The following is a 19,124-nucleotide window of genomic DNA, read 5'->3' on the forward strand; positions in this document are numbered from 1 at the left end:
TTGTTAAACTCTGATATCCTCACTGATTTGACTTTTTATTTGCCCCATTAAGCTGAAACAGAAAAAATAAGACGTTCTGTAGTTAATCTTTTTGGAATTCGATTTATTATATTATTTGTAAATTATTATTATTATTATTGTTAACTAACATTGACACAGGTGCTGCTGCTGTTCATAACCCCTCATTAATTTAAAATGCACTTTATTCTGCCACACGGCACCCCTTTGAATTTTTAACACCTTTATCACCTTTGTCTGAACGGGGGGGTGGGGTCCCCAGTACTCCGCTATGAGAACATCAAGTTCAAGTTTATTTGTCAATCCAGCCATATACAAGTATACAGAGGTGCGAGATATCGTTCTCCAGGTCTACGGTTCGAATACAGACAAGACACTGACAAGACAATGCTATAAACAATGTAGACATAAACATTTCTGACGGGGCATAGGGTACATAAAGTGCAATGAATGTGCAATGAACTTGAATGTGAATTCATTTAAATGCTGTGATGTATAAAATTAATACCCTGATATAACCAGCTAAATACATATATCTTTATCTATAAATTAATATTGTTAACGATGCTCAGAAACTTATTGGTAGCACATTCTTCACAAATTAAGAAGCTTCATAATTTGGAAATGTCATGATTGTTACACAAGGAAGTGAAATGTGACAATTTGTTAGTTATGATCAGAAGAAAAGTTTATTTTTGTATTTATTTGTGGCTGGTGCAGTTGCACCCTTTGCAATGGGGGGATAGTTAACCCTGCCAAATTGCTTTGTCAGTCTGACCATCGGGGGGCTTCTCCTTGACATCAGACACTCCTCTGTGCGCTAAAGTGATCGTGAATGTCACCTAAATATACTGTGAAATATAAAATTAATAAAAACATCAATGTAAACGTCATATTTACAATTGGTTTAATTTGTAACACTTCAAACTTGAATCACAAAGCTATTAAAAATGGTTGTAAAGTTCTCCAAAGACTTAGTTCTGCTGTACCAAAGCGTCATTTAGAGACAGTGCTGAAACAGACAGGTTAAAATGTTTAATGTAATCACGAACTAATGAGTCTAAGAAATTGATGCAGATGTTTGCAAAGAAAGTGGAATATGGTTATACTTTGAGCTATATAAATATATTATATTTACTGTAATCCTTAAATTAATATCATTATTAATTAACACGATCCCATTACAATGTTCCCTACTAAGGGAATTCTAAAAGTACACGTCTTTTTTTACTGAAAAAAGCCAGCAAGTATTCATAGAAATGTATTATAACTTTATAAAAAGCATTATATATAATTATAGCATTATAGCTTTTTACAAAGTATGTAAACTTAATATAGTCAGAATGAGCATGTCAAAACCTTTCCAAAATAACCACAGTAAGTAACTGAGTTAAAGACTTTGGGCATAAAATGCTTATGAAGAAAGTGGAATACTGTTGTGTACTTTTTATTTAAGCTACCACTATCAGCCATATACAGTTTGTATAATATTTACAGTGCCTTGCGAAAGTATTCGGCCCCCTTGAACTTTTCAACCTTTTGCCACATTTCAGGCTTCAAACATAAAGATATAATTTTTTTTATTTTATGTGAAGAATCACCAACAAGTGGGACACAATTGTGAAGTGGAACGAAATCTATTGGATTTTTGAAACTTTTTTAACTAATAAAAAAATGAAAAGTGGGGCGTGCAAAATTATTCGGCCCCCTTGCGTTAATACTTTGTAGAGCCACCTTTTGCTGCGATTACAGCTGCAAGTCGCTTGGGGTATGTCTCTATCAGTTTTGCACATCGAGAGACTGAAATTCTTGCCCATTCTTCCTTGCAAAACAGCTCGAGCTCAGTGAGGTTGGATGGATAGCGTTTGTGAACAGCAGTTTTCAGCTCTTTCCACAGATTCTCGATTGGATTCAGGTCTGGACTTTGACTTGGCCATTCAAACACCTGGATATGTTTATTTGTGAACCATTCCTTTGTAGATTTTGCTGTATGTTTGGGATCATTGTCTTGTTGGAAGATAAATCTCTGTCCCAGTTTCAGGTCTTTTGCAGACTCCAACAGGTTTTCATCCAGAATGGTCCTGTATTTGGCTGCATCCATCTTCCCCTCAATTTTAACCATCTTCCCTGTCCCTGCTGAAGAAAAGCAGGCCCAAACCATGATGCTGCCACCACCATGTTTGACAGTGGGGATGGTGTGTTGAGGGTGATGAGCTGTGTTGCTTTTACGCCAAACATATCGTTTTGCATTGTGGCCAAAAAGTTCGATTTTGGTTTCATCTGACCAGAGCACCTTCTTCCACATGTTTGGGGTGTCTCCCAGGTGGCTTGTGGCAAACTTTAGACGAGACTTTTTATGGATATCTTTGAGAAATGGCTTTCTTCTTGCCACTCTTCCATAAAGGCCAGATTTGTGCAGTGTAAGACTGATTGTTGTCCTATGGACAGACTCTCCCACCTCAGCTGTAGTTCTCTGCAGTTCATCCAGAGTGATCATGGGCCTCTTGGCTGCATCTCTGATCAGTCTTCTCCTTGTCTGAGCTGAAAGTTTAGAGGGACGGCCAGGTCTTGGTAGATTTGCAGTGGTCTGATACTCCTTCCATTTCAAGATGATCGCTTGCACAGTGCTCCTTGGGATGTTTGAAGCTTGGGAAATCTTTTTGTATCCAAATCCGGCTTTAAACTTCTCCACAACAGTATTACGGACCTGCCTGGTGTGTTCCTTGGTCTTCATGATGCTCTCTGCGCTTTCAACAGAACCTTGAGACTATCACAGAGCAGGTGCATTTATACAGAGACTTGATTACACACAGGTGGATTCTATTTATCACCATCAGTCATTTAGGACAACATTGGATCTTTCAGAGATCCTCGCTGAACTTCTGGAGTGAGTTTGCTGCACTGAAAGTAAAGGGGCCGAATAATTTTGCACGCCCCACTTTTCATTTTTTTATTAGTTAAAAAAGTTTCAAAAATCCAATAGATTTCGTTCCACTTCACAATTGTGTCCCACTTGTTGGTGATTCTTCACATAAAATAAAAAAATTATATCTTTATGTTTGAAGCCTGAAATGTGGCAAAAGGTTGAAAAGTTCAAGGGGGCCGAATACTTTCGCAAGGCACTGTATATATATATATTTATATTCCTAAATTAATATTGTTTTAATTTCATTTATGAGGATCGAAGTTCAGAGACATTATGCTCCATTATTTTTATGCCTTAAGTTGGAAAATTCCATATTAATATTCCATATTTAGCCGATTTAAACATGCACAGAAGTGAGATTAAATGAAGCAATTGTTTCACTATCAATGCACTACCAACTGCCACCTGTCAATCATCTTTGGCCAGCAATCACATACTGGGGCTGTCTATAGCTCTGATCTCGCGGTACACGGTTTTACCGTGCATTTTGAATGGCTTCGTCTGTAATTGTGGTCTCCACTATAACCCTGAAAAAATTAATGCAATGGTTCTATGTGCATAGTCTTACATCCTTATGTCAATGCAAATAAAAAAAAACAATAAACGGTAATGTGACGCATTTAAAAGTAAACTGTCTGAATGAAAGTTCAGGTTCAGTGTGCAAACAATGTAGCTGGCCCTGGCATTGACCCAGCTGGATTCCAAGTCCAACACAGCCATGCAGGCTTCCAGTCTGTATAGATACAGAATAAAAACTGTACTGATTTCAGTATTCATTTCTTATGTTTAATGCCTCTCATTATATTGTAATGCTAAATGGATGTGTTGGGTATTAATAGTAAACAGGTGAAAACAGGGATGCCAAACTCATTTGTATGGAGGGCAGATTTGTTTTAAATGGGGTCATACATACCATAAAGCATTGAAATAATAGGCACACAATTATATAGTATTAATTTATAGTGTTTCATGTTTTGTGACATCTCATTTAATAATGGATGAAAATCAGCATCGGCTGTAAACTGTGCTTGACAAATTGCTAAGAGTAACTCTTATGGCTATGAAGTCAAGTAAAGTGCATCTTGTTTTGTAATTAGCAGAGTTTTATTGTTTTAACATGGGAACTGAAATCAGCAAAAGGTTAAATGGATGTTGAGTGACAAAATAAACACAGAAAATATAGAATTATTAGTCTGTTTGTTATAAGGGATACAAAAACTGCAATAAATTCACTTCTACATCTATTTCTGTTGCTTTTTACCAAAAGCTGCCTGGTGAGTATACATTAAACATAGCAGCTTTCCACTCTCTTCAATTAAGAAATATAAATTTCACCACTTCTCTTGAGTCACCCAGTATTATTTTCACTTTTCTTAAACAGCAGTAGTTACTCGAATGCAAAGGAACAAGTTATAGGTTTATTCCATGCTGAAAAGAGAAGAAAGAAAACACAACGTTTTGGCAGTGGAGCCTTCTTCAGGTGTGAATTACTAGAATATTCAATATTATGCTTTTGAGATTGTAAAAAGACCACACAGGTACAGATTCAGTGACAGTAATGGCATTTCAGTTGCTGAGGTAACTCTGTGTACAGTATGTGAAACTCTCATATCAACATCACCTACATTTGCTTGGTAAGTGGGTATTCGAGCTCAGAGAAGGTGTGAATGGAATCCCAGTTTAGGCTTTCACATCATCTGTCACTTAGGATTAATGAATGAGCTCGGTGGGCCAGATCTTACCCAAGGACCGTATTTTGTGGACCTTAACATTTGTGAGTTTATTTTGCAGCTTCTACAATGTTTGCTATCCTTCCTAGTTTGTAATTTGAAAAACATAATTGAATTTCCAATCAATATCAAAGCTATCAAGGGTTGTGTCGGCTTTACCCTTGCAAACCAAGCAGCAATCTACATACTCAGATATTGGATTTTCAGAGTGTTAAAAAGTTTTTAGTACTCAAGTAATTTTCAAGCATCCACTCATTAACACGTTCAAGGAATATTACAGTTGGCTTTACAACTCAACTAAACTGCAGCGTGTAAGGGAAAACAAAAAAACAAACATCAAAGTCATAGTTTGGCAAAAGTATTTCAGAAGTGAAATGTAAAAAATCGATGATGGCAAAAAAAACTTTCTGCGAAGTGTAAACATCTTCAGCCTTTAAAATTTACAATGAGATTACAGAGAGGTTAAGTCCCTAAAACAGATTCATACATTAACATTTTGAAAATATCAATATTTTTATTTTATTTTCTATGCATAGGATTTGTAATTAAACAACACCAATATCACATTGCTATAATAGCTCAATTTTGGAGTGAAAATGCTAGACATTGCACTGACAATAATACTTGAAAGGTTATGGAAAAAACATTTATAATTATTGTAAATGTCATCTGAGAATATCAATTCCCATGCTAGGTTTGCTTTTCACTAGTTAGGCATTTTCATAAGAAAAACCTCAATAATATGTACAGTAGAAAAAAATGCTTGTACTCTTCCACAGTCATAGTTTAACATTATATCAACTTTCTAACAAATTATTTATTTTCATATTAATAACATTTTTTAAATCAAAGCTATCACTGCTATATTTGATACTAATTCTACATTTCATACTGTATTGTTAAGTTGCACCTTAATACAATCGTGTGAATTTGAAAATTTAGCAATTCCATTTACTTTACTCTATTTATGTATTAAAGTGTTAAATGCTAGGGGTTATGCTATTTAATTGTTTTTTTATGCATATGCACGTTATGTATGTTTTCTTAAGGTTACATCAATTTGTTAATGTGAATATAAAAAAAATCACTCTTTATTTAATTTCAGAGATGTAGTACAGTATATTTCAAACCTTTATTGAAGTTTGTGAAATTCTCTGGAGTCTATTAGCTGTGCAGCCTCCCTGTGAGAGGATGGTAGGTTCAGACAACATTAAACATTTCACTGAAGTACATTTCCCAGAAGGCTGTGAGGAATGACCTGTTGTTTGGCATTAAACAGTTGAGCAGGTGAAAATTTAAATTATTAGAAGTGGAGATTTTTAAGGTCAATCAACATCAGCTATCCGGAGACAGGGAAAAACGTCTGTTGTACAACCTGCACCAGAGGGAGCAAGATAAGGAGAACATGGACTGGCTGCCTGATGAACATTTTGTGAGTTTTGAAAGTTTTAGAGACAGACTTTTGTTTGGAGCCACTAAGCAACCAGCTGCCTGATTTTCTCAAGTCCCAGTCTAAAAGCAGTCTAATGAGAAACTCAAAGAGGTGCTTAGGGTCAAAGATACTTTTTTTAAGTTTTGGAACTGATTTCCTTACAATGTAAAGTGAGAAAGTGCTCTTTTACTTATAGATGTTTTGTGTGCTTGTTTCACTTACACCTGTCTACCAATATTCCTTATTATGAAACCATAACCCACTTTTTAAGACACCCTCCATTGAAAATAAGTAACTGGAACAATTGTAACTGTATTATCATTACCATGAATCTGTGATTCACCTAAGGGCAGGCACTCTGCCTGGCCTTGCGTGATTGTGATTCATTGTGACAACAACCGTCACTGAACCATCTCTCGCTGTAGCCATTTTCTGTAGACATAATTCTTGATTATGCCCATACAGTGCATGATTGTAGAAAAATGTGATAGACTTTACCATTTGTCACACAGTGCTCTTTTATACAAATGGAGTTGAAAAATACCAGGTCAACATTGCCTAACAGACACAATAAAGACATGAAAAAGAAATTCTATAAAATGAATAGCATACATAGTATTCCTAGAGGTAGAAAGAATGTCATATTGTCTAAATGTGTGTGAATCCAGCACGTTGTACTGCTGTCAGAACTTGCCTTTGCATGTGTATGTTAATGCTCTCCTAGAGGCTACTAGACTTGGACCCACATTTGGACTGGATATTGTTTAAAGAAATCTTGACTTCAAACCATTAATTCTTCTAATGTAAATATGAATGCGATCTCTGTTGTAGTAATTCTGCCTGTCGTATGTGCCCTTCAGGCCCACCTGCATATTCTGTGTCAAATGCACAGCCACATTCACTGTCAGGTAGAGCTGGTCTGCTAAGCACTAGTAATTACACCTGCCTTTCTTCTTTTAATATTGTTACTGTAAATGTGTTTGCAAAGAGCAGAGAATTTGTTCTAAAAATAAAATATACTTTATTTTGGGGAAAAAATCCAATTTTCTCAGTGGTAGACATTCAGGCATCATTCAGTAATGCTTCAATGAAAAAAATGTTTACAAAGGGCTTTTTAGTCAACAGTCAAACCTCAATCATGTTTAATAAATGTATTCAAAATGTACATTTAAAAGGTGAAATCTGGATGATTGAACTAGGTTAAAAATGACAAGTTTGTAACTTTCAGCTTTCTTTCAAAAGCAAGATCAGGCCATGGATGTCAGTCTTAGTTTAGCTATACAAGAACAGTTACAGTACATGATTCTTTATACTGTAAGCCCTTTGTTCATATTGTTCATTTTCACTTATCTTCAATTTAAAACATTTTATATGTTCATGTATACAGTATGTATGTTTTAGAACTTCAGTCTTCACCAGTCTTTTCTTTATTTAAAGTTTTATCACTATACAAGAAAATCAATTAAAGTACAGTATGTGTGCTAATCCGGTCAGCTGATAGCTAGGCCTTGAGGTTGTAGAATGAATAGTCATTCATAGGATGTCTGAATCATTTCAAATACTTTAAGAGGGCAGTAGGTAGAGGCATGATGAAGATTCGTGTCTGAATCGTATTTCTCAGATGCAATAGGGAATGACCTGAACCCCAGAGCAAAATGAAAAAAGATACAGGACAGAAAAAGAGCTAAGGCCCAAAGAGAGCTACAGTATACAGTAGCTCAGCCAGGTACAAGAAATAAAATTTCTCATCCCACATACAAAGCTTTAACTTTCAGAAAATTGTTATTTATTGTTCAATAATTGAATGAAGCAATATTTTATTGTCGTGGAAATAGATAAGGACTGAAAGCTGCACTTTTAATTTATCAATACCTCAAACAAGCACTTCTGGTACCCAGCCTTAAATACTGTTAGTCCTAGAAAAACCTGTAACGCTTATGTCACAAGGACTGTCAAACTATCACAACCATAACAAACCAATTACAGGAAGGCAGTCAGTAGATTTAACTGCCAACATTAAAGATGCACAGGCCTCAAGGTGATGAAGGACTGGTTTTACAATTTGATGTGTTTTGGGAGAAGCAAAACGTAAAGACAAGCTGAAATTAAAAGTAGCATATATCACTATCAAAACATCAATGAAAACTCTTTCAACACATGCAGAGATTCAATAGAAACTCCTTTTAGACATCTACAAGCATTCCGTCTGAACAGGGAGGGAGTCATGTGATCTCTAGTGGAGCTACAGTTGTTGTACATAAACAAGGATAATCTTTGACCCAATGAGGTACAGTTTGTGGCTCTGGTATGCCCCTTTAGGTCTTAACATGTTTATGGATTTTGAACTTTGATTATTTTTGTATAATTTGGTTAATTTATCTTTCATAACTGACCATGATGCACTTGAGTGAATCACTTAATCATTTATGATTAGTGAGAAAGCTGTCTGGGCATACAGTAGGTGAGGAGGTGATTTAATCTGTTAAATGTCAATCTTGTAAAAATCAAGAAAAGAAAACAATTGTAGTGTGCTCTCTGAAGGCACCAGTTCGGTAGGGTTTGGGCATTTACTGTGACAATTATTAATTGTAGCAGTAAATCACAAAATGATTCTTTTGATGGCCTTAGAATCCAACCATGTGATATAACTCAAACAACGCTCACACACAGGTACTAATACACGAGGATACATTTATTAATACATAGAATATGCATATAAACCTAACAGATCTTATCGAGAGGGTTATCAGAATACAAAAGATATATATTCAATCAGTTACAAAGTGTTACACATATCAAGAGGATATACCTTCAGTATATCATTCATTTAGACCGTTTCGTAAATTAACTTGGTTATAACTTCTACATTAGATACTCAAAACAAGTACATAACTCTTAGGAATTAAATTGATATCAACTGGTTGGGATAACAATTGAATTCTCGAGCAGTAATGCAGTGAAGTTGAATACTCATCCAATCTCTGGGGATTCAGATCTCCTGTGGGCACAAAGAAACAGTTGCAGGCTGTTGCTGTCCAATCCGCGCTCTCTGGCTCGGTGCCAGGCTGTGCTGTGCGGCTTGCGACGGTGCGCTGCTGATGCTCACTGACCGGCTAGTTAGTGTTGGCTTTAAGTTTGCGCACAGGAGAAAAGATGACTGTGGGTCCCAGCAAGTCAGGAAGAGGACTGGTTCGTTCCTGATGAAGAGCTAGTTCTGAATACTGATTCAGCTGTCCACAGTTCTGACCTGTTCACGAGGCTTGCTGCTGGTGCTAACCTCGGGTGGATCCTCTGGTTACTCTCTGGCAACCTCCGCTCTAGACTCTTAGAACAAAGGAAAGTTCTGGCACTCGGACACACTGGCCGTTCCGTGGTTGTCCGGACTGAGTCTCAGGATGGTCAGGAGGCGCGCTGCGAAAATGTCCTGCCCTTGGGAGCCTTCTGCTCCTGGGCCGCTACACAATAGTACTCAATACTTCACAACTATCAAGAGAAAAAGCCTTTGTGGCTTTAGTACTATATGTACCTTAGTGAAAAAGGATTTGCACATGACTGTCTGGGGTGTTCTTGTGTTTTTAGCCAACAATTTGCAGTCTATGAATATGCAACACATAGTCCATCATAACAAAGAATGATCTTGGAGACCATTAGTTTTGAGGTCTGGGGAGGTCTATGGTGATCTAAGCAGGAGTGTCTTTTTTGTAACAGAATGCATTTAATCCAAGCAGAAGAATGGAACAAAATTCCATAAGACAACAGTAAGGTGCAAATGTTTATAAGCACAATTAATTTACTGTACCTATGTCTGTTGAGTGTCTGTTCATAAAAATGTCAGTGTACCTGTTTACCGGACAGCCATTTTCTGAATAATAACGTGGTGAATTTGTTAGTTAGTAGTGATAAGGTTGTTTTGATGTTCATTACTGTATATATACAGATTATATACTTTATACAGTAGGCTTGCAATATTAACCTATTGACAGCCTATGTACAGTACATACAGTACAGTACATAATAAACATCAAAACAAACTTATAAGCCTATAATTAACATATAATTGTTAATTGATTAATATGAATTAATTTGTTGCAGTGTTACCCCTGACACTGCAAGAAATGTGCATGTATTGTCAACACCATAAACAAAACAGCACAGTAGTTACTGACAGATTTACTGCATGGTTCATGATAAGAACAAAGTTCATATAGAACAAAGTTAGGCTGATAGTGAAGATAAGCTTTTCTTTGTTACATGGCTTAAATTAAGGTGACTTTCAAAACAATTAGTTATCTGTAAAAAATTAACAATGTGCTCAAATATTGCTTTTTTAAAAATATAATTCAAAATGATGAAATACAGTAACTTATGCAGCAAGGAATAAACACAAGTTAAAGCAGGTAGTAGAGACAGGTAGCTAGTGAATAATGCAACGAGTCTTTTGAGGCAGAGAAATTGCTAAGTTGTCCACACAATTATCATTTACAATATATACTGAGGCATTTTAATGTGTCTTAGTATATGATTTTCAGTAAGGATAAGCTTGAAGTGGAAGGTGGCTGACTTGGGAAAGCCAGTTAGAAAAGAGTTGTATTAGCTCAGTCTAGAGTGAAAAAAACCTACTGCATTTGTGTATACTGTATATGTAAAAAGAAAATGCAAACTGAACTGAGCTGAGTAGGATATTAAAAAAGGTAAATTCCATAGTTGTTATTCAGAAATGATAGCAGGAGAGTGTCTAGGAAAAGATGTGCTGACAGTAGGTAAGGCCAAACTCCAAGGATCAAGGACTGAATTTCTTGGCATTGGAGGGGGGAGGAAATGTTATAGAATCAAGTGAAACAGAGATTGAGAGACTGTGATAGGAGTAGAAGAAATGTAGAGAAGATTAAGCTTAAAAAGGTTGAATTCAAGGTATTGTGATTGCACACACGAACAGATGTCATGAAGTCCACAAAGAAACACGAGGGTTGTAAGATAGGACAAAATGGAGGATGCAACTGAGCAAAATCAGGACAGACTGGAGAAGCCATGGGAGAAACTAAGAGAGTCAAAGAAGTTATATATTGAGGAAATAAGATTTTCTCTACAAATGTTTGGAAATGCTGTACCCCCAGAATGGCATTCCTTATCTCTTGTCCTTAGTTTTCTTTCTACTTAAGTGAAAACAAACTAGGGTGCAAATGTCTAAGCAGAAACTGCTAAGTAATTAAAGAGAACACTGATGATGAAATGTTCATTCAAGGATTCTAGAGATGAAAGATGGGAAAGAAACAAGGATGATAGCACTGGCAGAACGAACAACAGAAGGCATTTTAATCAAAGTTTATACAAGACCTTTAAAAATGGAAGGAAAGTAGCCAGAAAATGAACAGTTGCTGAATTGACAAAATGAAAGGGAGAATGAATAGGCAGAATAGTATATGAAGTGGTTGAGAATAGTAATAAAACATTGTATATATGAGGGATTTAGCATCACAGGATATACAGTATGTAACCTTATCAAATAAACTTCTAAACTTATCAGAGTAAGCATTTAGATAACAGAAACTGAGAAAGAATAAAGGAGAAAATACAACTGTAAAAATTTGAAAGAATACCTGATTTACACACTGGAAGCTGGACGGAAATAGAGATCAGATAAGGAAGAGGTTAGCTTTGATTTCTTTTTCAGCTTTCTCAGAGCAGAGTCCAGGCAAAGAGGGGTGATAGCTCTGTGATAAAGATGTGAGCATAGAGTTGAAAGGATAAGTCAAATAGAGAAATAAAGGCAACTTAGCGATGAGAATAAAGGAGCTGAATGTTAAAATCATCTAAAAGAATGACAAGGATAGGAAAGGTCATCTAGAAAATGAGTACCTGCTCTAGAGAGTTGATGGAGAACAGTCAAAGTACATTTTCAAACAGAGGGGATTTCATAACAACAGATTGGACAAACGGACATATCGCTATAAATGTCTCTATTAATAATGAGGTACCTGTGTACCCTTGGAGAAGCTTGTCACATTTGTTCAGCTGTACAAACAGCTGCTAGTTTTTCATGGCCTGTAGAAATAAAGCAAGATGAACCAATTTATCAACACGTTATTATGTGAAAGATAATAAGAAATATGTGAAAGAAAAGACCCCCCCCCAATAAAAAAAACAGCAAAGTTTAAACTGAAGACATCATAGTCGTTTGCCTTTTAATAATCTTGTTGTAATCATGTGCCCTTTGCATTACAATATAGAACAGCTTTGTGCAGACCGATACAAATAAAGTGTCTTAAACTAATTAAAGTTTAGGTGTCCTAAACTTATTATAAAAACTGCACCTTTTTATACTATATCCTATATAGAATACCAATAAATTGCAAAGCGTACACAAACTTTTAGATCCGTATACCATTAGATACACAGGGAAAACAAGCAACATCCAAACAAGCCCAAATGCTGTGAGGCAGCAGCAATAACAACCATGCCACTGTATCATCCAAAACAAGCCAGTGAGGTCACAAGAAATGAATGTCAGGAAATTGAATGCAGTTATTTTCAGGGAGACCTTTTTCACTTGCATAATAATATACTATTGTTATGGTAGTCAGGTTACGGTTCTCCATTGCTAATCTATAAACATAACTAGAAAGAGTGGTCCAATGGCATTTTCATCATTGTAGACTTACAGTACATATATTTTTGGTGTAAATATGGAATTCTAACACTATAGATTAAACTTTTTATATATTTTCATACCATACTCATCTTGAAATAAAAAAAACAACAAATATACTTTCTCTTGACCTGAAATGTCACAAATACAGTAATAACATTAGTAAACAGGTCAAAACAAATCAGTAAACCACAAAACTCCTGTATTCATTGTTAAAACTCATTGATAAAAAAAGGACATCACAATCAAATTCTGTACCACATTAAAACATCAGTGAACACTTCAAGCAGCTTTACAGATTTTGCAATCAATAAAGTAAAAAAAATATTGTAAGTAACTTCAAAACAGGTTCCAGATTGTATTCGTATGATGTGTGCTTATGCTTTCTCACATTTAACTGTGATACAGTTTGTCAGACAAACACAGCCACACAAATGATAATTTAATACATATTAATAAAAGCAAAAGGCTGTGTGTTTAATGTGAGGGCAGAACTTAAGGATTTTAAAGCAATGCTAAGAGACATGTGAAATCAAAAGACTGAGCATGAGTATCTTAAAAGATTCATAAGGGACCTAAGTGCTCAGATTCTGCGAAGTAAAATAATGTATTTGCCCAGAGGAAGAATGCTTTCCTTAATTCAAAGTGTTATTCAGAACAAAAATTGTGACATACACTTCAGGGTAATTGGAGATGCTTTAAAAAAATGTGGGTCACTACACAGTGTATACTGTATGTACAGATGCAGCCATTCAAAATGCGCGGTAAAAACCCGCGGTACGGTAACCTACCCACAAGCCACCGCGGGGCACCGGAGCATACCGCAGGGCAAGTGATTGGCTGGCCAAAATGACCGACAGGGGCACTCGTGGTGCATTGGTTGGTAGTGCAAAGATTGAATCATTTAATGTCTTTACTGTGCACATTTTAATCCGCTTAGTTTTGAATATTTATATGGATTTTACCACTAAAGGGAAATTTTAGTAGCTGAGCATAAAAAGAAGAGGAGCATAACGCATCTGAAGGTCATAAACGATATTAATTTAAAACATTACTGTATGTATGTAAACTGTACTGTGTATGGCTGGTCTTGGTAGTTTAAAGAAAAAATACACACCAGTCTTCCATTTCTCCCTAAACATTTTAAGCATGAAAGTTTTATGAAACGGTACCCAAATATGCGATTGCTGTATAGAATGAATTTTAATTAAAAAAAAATATTTAACACGAACATTAAGCTGTTTACATCTTCCGCCTGAGAACAGTCACCCGTTGCTACCCAACGCAGAATGGTGATTGGCTGACACCATCTGACACCCCTCTGATTGGAGAAAAAAGACGTGCTGGTTTGCTATACCAGGAAGAGAATTTCTTTCAATTCTAAACGTGTATTTTAAAAGTTTAAGAAGTAAAAACCTTACAGCGTACACAGATTTCTAAACTGATCAGGATCGTTATCTTTGTCTTATGCATAATAATGTTCACCGCTCTGTCCAGCAAATTAATAATAAACTTTATTTTATATAGCGTTTTAAACGAATAAGTAATTAGATTGCTCATAAACCTAATCACTTGCTTTTTCTTTTTATTTAGGCTCAGATTACAACTATAGATCGAATTATTAATAACCATAATAACAACCAACCAACAAAAACAACCATATAAACATAATGGTGGTGCTGGACCTTCCAGTTTTATTTATTTATTTTTTAATCGCGTAACATAAACATATTACCGTATGCAAACTGTACTGTATACAATATGTACATGTATATTTAATGTCTTAACTGTGCCCGTTTAAGTATTGAATATTCATATCTAATTTTACCACTGAAGGGAAATCTTAACATAAACATACAGTATATGGCTGGTCTCGGTACTTTAAAGAAAAAAATACACACCGGTATTCCATTTCTCCCTAAACATTGTAAGCTTCGAAGTCTTTAACTAACGTGATACCGGAGTCAACAAGCATACTTTTAGAATTTGATTAAAAGGGAATATAATATGGAATCGCGTATCTCAAGAAATTAATAACGATATAATTATATTCATGTTGCAAAAGAACTGCAACGGACATAAAAACTCCCTTGCATGGTTTCATTACGACCAGAATCGGTCTTGAGATATTTTTAACTTGATTTACAGTATTTGAGAGGTATGTCTTAACACCGATACTACAGTGCTTAAGTACTGCTCACGTATATGTTTCTAGGTTTATATTATGCATTTCATACGGTCAAATTACTTTTGAGCAATAAGAAGCGAGAAACGGTATGCGTTTTACTTTCGTTTTGTGCTGGGACCCGTGGATTGATTAGAGATATCAAGTACATACAAGTCATTTTTTAAATGTTGTAGTTCGTCTTGAAAAAATGTTACGAGTACATCATCTATCAACAATTACACAGGTTCTGTTTCCATATTGCGGATTTTGGTTACGTAATATTATTTTCTAGATTTCACGTTGTGAATATGATGGGATGTCTGATGGGATGTTTCTAAAAATCCACCCTCTGTAAAACGTCTTCTCTAGTTGTCCTGCATATGTATTCGCTAATGAAGCTGTGTGTTCTGAGCCTAGATCTCTACATTTCTGTATGAACCAGCTTAGAGGGCTAAAGACAGCTTGTGTTTAAATTGAGTGTAAGGCAATTTATGCTTCTAAAGTCATGGTCAGCATTTATCTTTGTACTGTGTTGTAAACTTGTTCTGTGCCAAGTCACATTATTTTATAGCGTTTTTAAAGCGTTATCAAATACGGTGTTACTGTAGTTTACTGAGTCCCATGTCACATGGTCTGTGATTGAAACCTGTAAAACCGGTTTAATTCGTCACAGCCAGCACTCTTCAGGTGTGAGGGTCTTCTGCTCAGAATGAAACGCTAAAATGTTTGTGTATATTCTAATGGTAGTGGGGGCGGGGTGTGTGGGAATAAGTTTGGTTGAAACATTTTCTCTGAAAGCATTTTCTTCTTGTAACCGATCTTGTTACAGCATGTTACAGTTTACTATTATTAACCATATTAATTTTAAGTGCTTAATGTAAAATCTTGTAAAAATATATTTTCATTGTTCAAATATACATTAAGTCTGACTATCATATAATAAGTTAAATACAAAACTAAAGAAAAAATAGGGTTAAATATAATTCAAAATATTTTGCTAACAATGTTAACTGTTTATGAATAATAAAATGTATTAACTAAGGAGTAGGATGGCACAGTTGTTAGTATGTTTTTTGTTTTTTTTTAACCCAATCTCCGGGAAACCATTAGTACGATGGTGAATCGGAGATTCTCAACCGTTGCTGCGTACGACTGGAAAAGAATTCGTGATCGGATCAACGAAATGCTTCGTAGGAGGAGGCAGTCTTTTCCTCTTGTCTAACAGTCTGTCCACAAACAAAACATTCCTGTTAGACAAGAGGAATTGAAAAAAAAACAATGTTGTCAATGAAAACCGGTGTGTGTGTCTCTCCCTGCTGGATGTCCCTCTCACAAACTGCTGAATGAATAAAATAATTTTATTGAAAACGAGTTTGCGATTGTCTGGTCTTTAAATTCTGTAGATACGCGATTCCATATTATATTCCCTTTTAATCAAATTCTAAAAGTATGCTTGTTGACTCCGGTATCGCGTTAGTTAAAGACTTCGATGCTTAAAATGTTTAGGGAGAAATGGAATACTGGTGTGTATGTTTTCTTTAAAGTACCGAGACCAGCCATATACTGTATGTTTAAGTTCCAAAATTAATATCGTTTATGGGCTTCACACGCGTTGCAGTATGCTCAGGCACTAAGTAAAAGGAGATGCTTCGTATTGCTTGACTAATTTTAAAAACTAAGTTATAAATATAAAAATTGCAGGCGCTGCTCTGGTGCGTCGGCTCCTACACAGTGCCTGTCTGCCGTAAGCGTTACAATATACATACAGTACCCAACACTGCTTGTACCCATCTGTCATGTAAATAAAACACCTTGAATTGAATTGAATTGAGGGGAGAAGGGGGGGATACTAAAGCCAATACTGGCTCAATGGGCTTTGACGTGCTAATGCGTTAACGGTCCGGGTGTGGCAGGCTTCCAATGTCAACTCGACTCGATTAGAAGACAATGAACGTATTTTAGCCCTAAATGAATTAATAGCAAACATGGTTTACATAAAATACATTTTTCCAAGAAAGTTTATAATAATACGATCTATAGTTGAAATCTGAGCCTACTTTAAAAATAAAGGAAAAGCATTTTCAGAGAGCAATCACGCTGTGTTTATGAAGAAAAAGTGATTAGGTTTATGAGCAATCTAATTACCTATTCGCTTAAAATGCTATATAAAATAAAGTTTATTTAGAGATGAATGATCAGTGTCGCAGTTTAAATAATGTGAGTCAGGAAACTAACACAGCGCCACCGGATTTAATAACGCAATAAAAACGCTATAAAATAATGTGACACAGTACAGCACAGTACAACAATACTGACCATGACTTTAGAAGCATAAATTACCTTACACTCAATTTAAACACAAGCTGTCTTTCTGTATGAACCTCTAAGCTGGTTCATACAGAAAATGTAGAAATGCATTAGCCTGATCATGATTAAAAAACACATAATTAAACACGCGTTTGCGATTTAAATCAGAACACGATTTAAATCAATATAAATGTTTATATTGTAACGCATACTGTCCCGCCTCCATTTCTCTATAAAAATTTACTGTTGCACACACACACACAATAGAAGCAGGAACCACTGTCAGAAGGGAAGATATATTCAAAATATCGCAAATATCGATCATGTTGCGATATTTTGAAATATAAAAGTCAATTGATTGTCCATAATATCGCTTACCTATTTTTTCGAAGAAATGTTTGTTAAAATAAAAGTCCAGCACCAGCTGGATTCGAACACACAACCTACCAGTTGGAAGTCACGCACCTAGACCAGTAGGCTACAAGACAGCTCGCATGTTCAGGTAGGCGAAACAGCCTTACACAGTCCTGCCGCAGTACACGGATATAATCATACCGTTATTAAATTCTTTAGATACGCGATTCCATATTATATTCCCTTTTAATCAAATTCTAAAAGTATGCTTGTTGACTCCGGTATCACGTTAGTTAAAGACTTCGAAGCTTACAATGTTTAGGGAGAAATGGAATACCGGTGTGTATTTTTCCTTGTGATATTTTAAGCTCTAGTTGAATGATAGGTGTCGCATTTTAAATCATTTTCGTAGCTAGAAATTATGAAACGCCCTGTTAAAAGCAAGGAAGTTTTTATGCCCCGTTGAAGTAAAACAAAATGCCTGACAAAGTATGGCTTGGACAGATTCCAAGTGCTTGTACAAATGTGCTAAAGAAATTATACTTTGAGTATACAGCTTGTCCAAAGTCATCCATTATTAATACTATTAGTAATATCTTCAGTAAAGGCTTTGATGCATAAATATTTCTGATAAAGGTAGGTTGTGTACTTCTGTCCAACTGAGCAATCTTGCTTTCATAATATATACCAACATTTTAATGACTGATGATTAACATGCTGTAATACACAGTTCAAAATTAAAGGCTCAAATGCTGTACATGAGAGGTTAAGCTCCCCCTGGCGGTTTTACAAGGCGACGCCGGATAGTTAGTCACGTGACACACGTGAAATGCGTGATACCGCGTGATACTGTGACACGCCCACCGGGGTATGCCGCGAAATACCTCACCCATTTTGAATGGCTGCATCTGTATGATGATAACATGTGGAATACTCAATCATTTCAAAAATCATTAAGCACATCTGAGATTTTGGATGTTGGGTATTAATCAATAATAATTTATAATAAAACAATAAAATAAATTATAATACAATGAGAAAGGGCAGCATTTTAGGGACAGGTAGTGCTTGTTCAGATTTAACTTTAGCTTAACCATTAATCCCAAATCTACCTTACCAAACCTATATGTAACTATTAACATCAAACCAAATTTAAGTCCTTTCTAAAGTTTAGTTGTAAAGCTCCGTGCTCAGTTGGTTTCATTAGCTTTCAGTGTCAAATATTATATTAAGGACAGAATCATTTGAATCATATACTTTTTTAAGGTTTGTTTTGTAAGGTTGGAAGTAGAGATCCTATAAAAACTGGATGTTTAAATGAAAGGCTTTCTATTTAATATCACTACAGTATATGGTTTTAGGCATACATTGGATGTCAAGTATAGTATATTTTTATGGTGAAAGTTGGACTGTGTTTTGTAATAGTGCTTACTATTTCACATTATTTGAGTTATGGAGGATTTGGTATAATATTATGCTTGGGGAAAAATATTACTTAAACAAGTTTAGTGCCGTCAAGTCAGTATCAACTTGACCCTATGGAC

The sequence above is a fragment of the Lepisosteus platostomus genome, chromosome 4 (genome assembly GCF_059453375.1).
Source record: "Lepisosteus platostomus isolate fLepPlt1 chromosome 4, fLepPlt1.hap1, whole genome shotgun sequence".
NCBI lineage: Eukaryota > Metazoa > Chordata > Actinopteri > Semionotiformes > Lepisosteidae > Lepisosteus > Lepisosteus platostomus.